Source organism: Aedes albopictus, chromosome 2, assembly GCF_035046485.1.
Source record: "Aedes albopictus strain Foshan chromosome 2, AalbF5, whole genome shotgun sequence".
In the NCBI taxonomy this organism is placed as follows: Eukaryota; Metazoa; Arthropoda; class Insecta; order Diptera; family Culicidae; genus Aedes; species Aedes albopictus.
The window spans coordinates 396,329,669-396,338,785 of record NC_085137.1 but is presented as its reverse complement, the minus strand read 5'-3'; the positions used below and the strand labels follow the sequence as shown (position 1 = coordinate 396,338,785).

Sequence of the window (9,117 nt, the reverse complement as noted above, 5' to 3'; positions counted from 1 at the left end):
ACAACTATCCGGTTTACGACTTTTCTCCATAACTGGATGTATCCTTTTTCAGCATTGATGCGTCGTTTTGAAGATAAAGTATTGGAATCGATCATGTTGTTATTTTTGTTGATATGTGTAAATAATTCTTAGGGGCTGTTAATAACTGCATACACATATGTCAATTCTTCAAGTATCACTGATCCCCCTCACTGCATGACGATTTGTAGCTTTGCACAGTACACCTAGCACAGCCTCCAGTGCTTCTTCAAGGAATTTCTTCAGGAATTCCTCCAAGGGATTCCACAAGGAATTCATGAAGGGATAAAGTATTGGAATCGATCATGTTGTTATTTTTGTTGATATGTGTAAATAATTCTTAGGGGCTGTTAATAACTGCATACACATATGTCAATTCTTCAAGTATCACTGATCCCCCTCACTGCATGACGATTTGTAGCTTTGCACAGTACACCTAGCACAGCCTCCAGTGCTTCTTCAAGGAATTTCTTCAGGAATTCCTCCAAGGGATTCCACAAGGAATTCATGAAGGGATTCCTCCAGCATTTCCTCTAAAAAAATTAAAGGAATTTCTCGGGAAATTTCTCCAGGAATTCCTACAGGCATGTCTCCAGGAATTTCTACAGGGATTCCTCCAGGCATTCCTTCAGGCGTTCCTCCAGGATTTCATTCAAGGACTCCTCCAGGAATACCTTCAAGATCCAGGAATTCTTTCAGAAATTACTACGGTTATTAATAAATTTCTCCAGGAAATCCTCGATGGGTTTCTCCCGAAGTTTCTCTAGGAATTTCTTTAAGATTTCAATTGGACATTTCTCCAGGGACTCCTCTAGGAACTCCACCAAAAATTGCTCCGGGAATTATCCCAGGTATTTCTTCAGGAATTCCTCCAGGAACTTGTCCAGGAGTTTATCCAGGAATTGCACCAGGATTTCCTTCGGAAATTCCTACAGAAATTCCTCCAGGAATTTTTCCAGAAAATCATCCAAGGATTCCTCCAGAAATTCTTTCACGAAATTCTTCAGAAATTCCTCTTGGATTATTTTTCAGGAGTTTTTTCGGGAATTCTTTCAGGGTTTCCTTCAGGAGTTTAACTAGGATTTTCTCCCTCAGGGATTTCTCCAGTGATTACTCCATGGATTCCTCCAGAAATTCCTTCAGGAATTGAACCAGGAATTCCTCCAGGAAATTAAGAGACTTATCCAGGAATTCCTCAATGATTCCTCCAATAATTTCCCCAGAAATTCCTCTAAGAGTTCTTACTGGAATTCCTTTGGGAATTCCTCTAGGGATTTTTCTAGAAATTTCTTCAGAAATTTTTCCCGAGATTCCTTCCAGAATTCCTCTAAAGATTCCTCCATAAATTCATTCAGGAATTTCTACAGGAATTCTTCCAGGGATAGTTCCACGGAATTTTTCAAGAATTACTTTTGGAATTTCTCCAGCAGTTCCAGGATTCTGCCAGGAATTTGTCCAGAAGTTGCTCCAGGCATTCTTCCTGAGGTTCCTCCAGAAATTACTTCAGCGATTTTTTCAAGAATTCCCCCAGTGATTCTTCTGAGAATTTCTCCAGAAATGTCTCTAAGTATTTCTTTTTCTTTGTGGGCTTCTTTGCCGAGCAGTTGGCGGCGTCAGCCGTTTAGGTATCTCTTAAGCCTCGTCAAACGGAAAATTCCCCACTGGGCCACTGGGTGTTATATGTGTTGTCCTTTGTCTAATGATAGTAATGTTCAATCTGTAGGGCCTCTGGCCGAAGACGGTGCAAGTGTCTTTTTTTTCAGGAATTCCTCAAAAGGTTTCTTCATGGATTTCTTTAGGGATTCTTCCCAGAGCTCCTCTAGGGAATCCTGCAGTAAACTATCCGAGAATTCCTTCACGATTTCTTCCTGGATTTTCTCCAGGAGTTCATCCTGGAATATCTGGAGGGAATCTTCCAGGAATTCCTTCAGGGATTCCTCCAGGGTTTCTTCCAGGTATTCCGGTTCCAGAAGTCCCTCTCAGAGTTCCTCTAGAGATTCCACCAGGATGTTATCCAGGGATTGCTTTAGGCATTCGTCCAGCAATTTCAGCAAAGATGTCTCCAGGAAATCCTCCAGTTATTCCTTCAGAAATTCCTCCAGGGATTCCTCCAAAAATTCCTTTAGTGATATCTCCAGGAATTCCTTCAGAAGTTCCTCCCTGGAATTTGTCCAGAAGCTTCTCCAGGATTTCATCCTGAGATTCCTCTAGGAAATGCTTCAGGGATTTCTTCAGGAGTTCCTTCAGGGATTCCACCAGAAATCCCTTCAGGGATTTCTCCAAGAATTCCTCAAGGGATTCCTCCAGGAATTCATTCAGAAATTCCTAAAAGGATTTCTAACGAAATTCATCTGGGAATTCCTTCAGAAATACCTCAAGAGATTTTTTCAGAATTTTCTTCGGGGATTCCTCCCGTAATTGCTCTAAGGATCCCTCCAGGTGTCTTTCTGAAATGCCTATAGGGATTCCTACAGGGTTAATACGACAAATATTACCCAACGGTACCAACCGTGTGTTTGTCGAGATCTACCGGAAGGACTGATCCCGGGTTCGGCCGCGCCAACCCAGACGGCTCTAAGCCCATGGTACAGAAAAGCCATTGTAAACCTGAACTAACGCTCAAATCTATATAAATCTATAAATAAAATATATAAATGAATTTCTGTCTGTCTGACCCTTATGGATTCGGATCGATTGGTATGGAAATTTGCATGCAGGGTTTTTTTTTGAACGGGGAAGATTCATATGATAGTTTCAGACCCCTTCCCCTCCGAAATGGGGCCTCCTATTCAAATAAAATGGAAATGTCTGTAGGGGAACTGCGGGCATAACCTAGGGCATAACGCTTTCAAGAAATTTCATCATATTGTGGAGGGTTTTGTTAGATGCAAGCAAATTAGAACTTAAACTGAGCAGGTTAAGCCCAAGAACGGCTGATATTATCGAAAGAAAAGCATGGAAAACGACGATTTTCCTAATTTGGAAAGATTCCCTAATTTGCAGCGCAAAGAAATTAAGACATTGCTCGCTGATTATACGGAATCATCCCATCAAACTACCACGTGCCTCCTACTCCTTCATTTGCTGCTTGGAAGAGTTCGATGGAGCCCTTTGGTATTTCACAACAAGTCAAAGCGGAAAATGCCAGCGGGCGTTTTGCCTCACCCAAAAAGGTGTTTTGCTTCCTACAGTTTTCTCGCAGCTAAAAAGTAAAACTTTTTTGAATTGTTTATTTGAATGGGAAATTTTGTGGGCACGCGGAACAAAAGTTGAAGTCTCTTTGGTAAGGGAATAAAATACTCTCCAAGGCAAAATACACCCTTAAAAACAGTATAATTTGAGGTTTATTACCGCATAAGCTTAGGCGGGGCGTTATGCCCCTCTTTCCCCTATAACTTGAGAACAAATCAAGCAAGTGGAACCAAATTTGCCATGAGGAGGATTCAGAAGGTAACGAATGTTTCTATGGTGGTGTGTAACATGAGAATCAATCAAGCAAATATAACAAAATTTGGCATGTAGAGAACTCAGAAGATGAAGAATGTTTTTACGTTTTTACGCTTTCTCCCTTTGGAAAGCGATCTCCGATATAAACGAAAAGTATATTTCTGCATAACTCGAGAACCAAGCATATGAAAACAAATTAACTATGTGGAGGTTTCAGAAGGCAAAAAGTGTACCTATGGTGTGTTAGACCCCTTCCCCTCTGAAAAGGGGGACTCCCGTACAAATGTAACGGTAATATCTGCATAATTCGAGAACTAATTAAACAAATGTTACCAAATTTGCCATGCGGAGGTTTTTAAAAGGCAATAAATGTTCTTATGACTATGATAGTGTGAAACCCCTTTCCCTTTGGAAAGAAGGGCTTCAATACAAATGGAACGGAAATTTATGCACAACTCGAGAACCAATGCAGAACCCTCCAAACCCCCCCCCCCCCCGGAAAAAGGGGAACTTATACAAATTAAAAAAAAAATCAGCATAACTTAAGAAAAAAATAAATCAAATTTGGCATGTGGAGAAAGCAAAAAATGTTTTCATGATGGCTTGAGAACGCTCCAACCTCAGAAAAAGGGGGCTACCACAGATAACAAATGTTTATGCTAACATATGAAATGTGTGTAAACCCTTTCAACGGTCATTTCAATGAGGAAACCTAACTTGCAACCATTTAGAGATAGCGCAACGATCGCATTCATAGCGCTTGAGTGCAAATGACAAGCGCAAGCAGTCCCTGTCAGATAGCTATTTGTTGTATAGTTGGAAGCAGCGACCAAGGTACATATACGGTTTTTACAGTTTTTACACACGTTTTGAGTCAAATTTTGTTGTAGAAAAAACATTCATTATCTGTGAAGCTACCATTCAAATAAAACGAAAAATTCTGCATAACATGAAAATCAATCAATCAAATCGAACCAAATGTGACATTTGGAGATATGAGGAACAAGGAGTCAAATTTAATCGTTTTTCAGTCAACAAACAACTCCCAAATTGTGATTAAAGCTTAATTCAGGACAAAAGACACCCAGCGTTGTTAAAAAAAAATATATAGGTGGCAATATGGTTGCTACTGCCTTATAGAGTGTTAAAACAACCACAGCACACGGACACCTGTTAGCATACCTAAATGTATCTTTCTTTCGAGTTGCGCTGTTGTGTAGTTTATGGCATTGAACTGTAAACTCGATGATCCATTTATCTCTTTAAGTTACATTGAGAAAGAGTTGGTTAGCAACCAAACCACCAAACAGCATTCTTTATACGAGATTTTACCTTCTTTTAAAATAGGCTGTTCTTTTGCATTGTTATGAAAAAGTGGGGCTTCACATAAAAAAAAATCAATCAAAGATAAAAATAATAATAAGATACGAACTATGTGTTTCTCAGGTAAGTAGCATGTTTTAATAGAAGTATGAACTTAGTCCAGAACATTGGATTATGCAAACGGATGGGAATCAATGTACCAAATGGAAGATAACGTGCCTCTGGAGCCGGCCTTCCAATGTATACATCTGTATACATATACAAATGAGTTTACATACACTTTGGAGCCAAACAACTAATTAAAGCCCAGTTTCGTGTTCAAAAGAAATAGCTCAAGAAAGTTCTTTACCGATTCCTGGCAGAAACTTTCTACAGTGACTGCCATTTGAATTGTCATTTCTTCGCAACTGCGTACTGCGATCGAAGAAAAGGCGGTTTCTTGAGCGATTCAGGCAAGGAATTTCCCATGCATCTAGATAGGCCGATAAATTCCTTCTGAACTGCAAACAGCCCTTAATGAATGAAATGATCAACAAGATTTTTGAACAGTGCAAATTGTCCTCATGGTAGCTATGTACATATGTAGAACAAGGCATTGCATTGCTCATCTGATCTAAAGATCATCTTTGTATGGATGAAAGATCCAATCTCTAATCAAAGATGGCACAGAAATGATGTATCTCGTTATCTCTGGATGATCTTGACAGCAGATCAGACGAGGAAAATGTTTTGATTTACTGCCTGACTACAGACAGGAACAGACGAACATACAGTTTTATAAACCAGGTCAGTTTTGGAAGCATTACGCATTAAATGAATATGAGCGTTGAGATATTGTGGTCATATTAGTAATTTGATTGTCAATATGAGAAATTACAAAGAAAGAACCTTTTTGTTGATGGAATCCCCTTTAATTAAATCGCTAGTTTGATCACGTCAAGCCGGGAAAGGAGCAAGAACTGTTTCTTACACCTTCCGTAACTCGCGTGGTGGGCCACCATCGCCAGCACCACGCTTATTCAGAATACAAAAAGCGAGATTTTTTCAACGTGTTGTACAAAATTCAAGAGCGCGATCGCTCGAGGGTTAATCATAAGTAGAATTGAACATCCTCAGGACCTCCGGTATTGTTTGTGTGCCGTCAAACAACTATTGAGTTACTGTAGTACATAGTTCCGAACAGTATGGTGCACAGTACTAGTATGGTTCATAGTTATGCGGGAACCTAACAAACTTAATTTTGCAATTTGGAAATCAAACACGGGCATCCATTTGTTGGATTTTTTTTATTAAGTTTGAAAGGCCACTTGCACTTGACGACATGACGAGTTTCATGTTATCCTACGATTTGAAAAAAATAAATTGATTTGGGCAGATATTTTTATCCCCAACCTGACTGAGACTCAGTCAATTATATCCAACAAAACTCAAAATAACTGATTTATTTGACAGAAAACTATGTAATTATAACATATTACACAGAATCACACAGAAGTGGTTTCAAACTTGTCCAAAATACCTCAGCGTCCTCGAAAAGAATTAGGAATTGTGTATGCTTATAAGCATATCCAGGTCCATTCGATTAAGAGGAATGCCGAATCATCCGTTTTGGCATATGGAAATGCTGAAATTCAGAAGTGAGCGTTCAGTGAAAATTGGTGAAAGATATTGCTTCGCTAACTTACGGTTGATACAGCTGCAATAGCCGGAAAAAATAATATCTACCGATTTCGTTCAGCGTCTTCGCGAACACTGTCAAAAGTATTTCCACGTAACTGCCTTGGTTGCTGAGTTCAAAAAATGATTCTCTGATCGAAAGAGCCAAAGATTGTTGATGAAAAATCGATCCAAGAGCACTGAGATGGGATCCCATCTTTTGATCCGTATCTTGCTCAGAAGATCGAAAGATGGGATCAAATGCAATGCCTGAGAACAAGTTAAGAAAATTCACAAAAACATTAGAAAAACTGTGTCATAGTGCAAGAGCCACAATTAAAATGGACAATACAAGGTTTGTCGGGTCAGCTAGTTACAGATAAAAAAACGAATTGATTTTATCGAAGTTTTGTAGCGGTTCATAAAACCATTGATGCCGCCTCGAAGAGCTCTTATATACCACCTATAGCCCACGTTCCACGTGGAACTGCCGATCTCTCAACTTCATTGGGAGCACCCGCATACTCGCCGATCTACTGAAGGACCGCGTATTCGGCATCGGAGCTCTGCAGGAGGTGGTGTGTTGGACAGGATCCATGGTGTGAACGTCTAGAGGTAATCATACCATCTACCAGAGCTGCGGCAATACACGCGAGTTGGGATCAGCTTTCTCATCGTGATGGGTGATATACAGAGCCGCGTGATCGGTAGGTGGCCGATCGACGAAAGAATGTGCAGGTTGAGGATCAAGAGCCGATTCTTTAACGTCAGCATAATGAACATGCACAGCCCACACTCCGGAACCACTGCTGATGACAAGGACGCATTTAACGCGCAGCTTGAACGCGAGTACGATCGCTGCCCAAGCCGCGACGTAAAGATCATCATAGGAGATTTAAACGCTCGTTACACCTGGAGATCACCACAGCAGACGGAATCTCAAATCGACCATGTTCTGATTGACGGACGGCACTTCTCCGACATTAGGGGCTATCCATAAACCACGTGGTCATTGGGGGGGGGTGTTCGGCCAATGACCATTTTGTATGGACAAATAAAAAATTTTGTATGGACCAATGACCACGCGGGGTGGGGTGGGGGGTGTTGAAAAGTCCCAAAAAAATGACCACGTGGTTTATGGACAGCCCCTTATCGACGTCAGCACCTATCGTGGCGCCAACATCGACTCCGACCACTATCTGGTGATGGTCAAATTGCGCAAAAAACTCTCCGTCATCAATAATGTACGGTACCAGGGTACCAGCGACCGCCACGCCAACCTAGAGCGACTGAAACAACCGGATGTCGCCTCAGCATACGCGCAGAATATCGAGGCCGCGTTGCCAGACGAGGGCGAGCTCGATGAGGCCCCTCTAGAGGATTGCTGGAGTACAGTGAAAGCAGCCATCAACGACGCAGCCGAGAGCGCCATCGGGTACGTGGAACGGAATCGACGGAACGAATGGTTTGACGAAGAGTGCAGAACGGTTTTGGAGCAGAAGAACGCAGCGAGGGCGGTAATGCTACAGCAAGGGGCCCGACAGAACGTGGAACGTTACAAACAGAAGCGAAAACAGCAGATCCTCCTCTTTTGGGAGAAAAGGCGCCATGTGGAAGAAGAGGAGTGCGAAGAAATGGAACTGCTGTGCCGTTCCCAAAAAAACACGGAAGTTCTATCAGAAGCTCAACGCATCCCGCAACGGCTTCGTGCCGCGAGCCGAAATATGCAGGGATAAAGGCGGAGGCCTTTTGACGGACGAACGTGAGGTGATCGAGAGGTGGAAGCAGCACTTCGGTCAGCACCTGAATTGCGTGGAGAACGTAGGCATAGGAGACCACGGCAACGGAAGAAACGACGCCGGTGCAGCGGAGGACGCAAATCAACCAACTCCCACGATGAGAAAAGTTAAGGATGCCATTCACCAGCTCAAAACCAACAAAGGATGGTATCTCAGCTGAACTCATCAAGATGGGCCCAGAAAAGTTAGCCACCTGTCTGCATCGGCTGATAGACAGGATCTGGGAAACCGAACAGCTACCGGAAGAGTGTAAGGAAGGAGTAATCTGCCCCATTCACAAGAAAGGACCATTTGGAATGTGAGAACTTCAGGGCGATCATTATTTTGAATGCTGCCTACAAAGTGCTATCCCAGATCATCTTCCGTCGTCTGTCACCTGAAACGAATGAGTTCGTGGGAAGTTATCAAGCCGGCCTAATCGACGGCTGATTGACAACGGAACAGATCTTCACCGTAGGCCAATCCTCCAGAAATGCCGTGAATATCAGGTCCCAACGCATCACCTGTTCATCGACTTCAAAGCGGCAAACGACAGTATCGACCGCGTAGAGCTATGGAGAATCATGGACGAAAACGGCTTTCCTATGGGAAGCTGACTAGACTGATTAATGCAAACGATGGACAATGTGCAAAACTGCGTAAAGGTTTCTGGTGAACTATCCAGTTCATTCGAATCTCGCCGGGGACTGCGACAAGGTGACGGACTCTCATGCCTACTCTTCAACATCGCTCTGGAAGGTGTGATGCGACGAGCCGGGCTCAACAGCCGGGGTACGATTTTCACAAAGTCCGGTCAATTTGTGTGCTTTACGGACGACATGAACATTATCGCCAGAACATTTGGAACGGTGGCAGAGCTGTACACCCGCCTGAA

The 9,117-nt window shown here is 42.4% G+C and overlaps 1 protein-coding gene across 1 annotated transcript in view; it reads left to right on the top strand.

The window, feature by feature from the left end:
• The window catches only part of LOC109414878 (DAZ-associated protein 2), a 353,216-nt gene that overhangs the window by 114,409 nt on the left and 229,690 nt on the right, over positions 1-9,117 (top strand). The window lies entirely within an intron of this gene.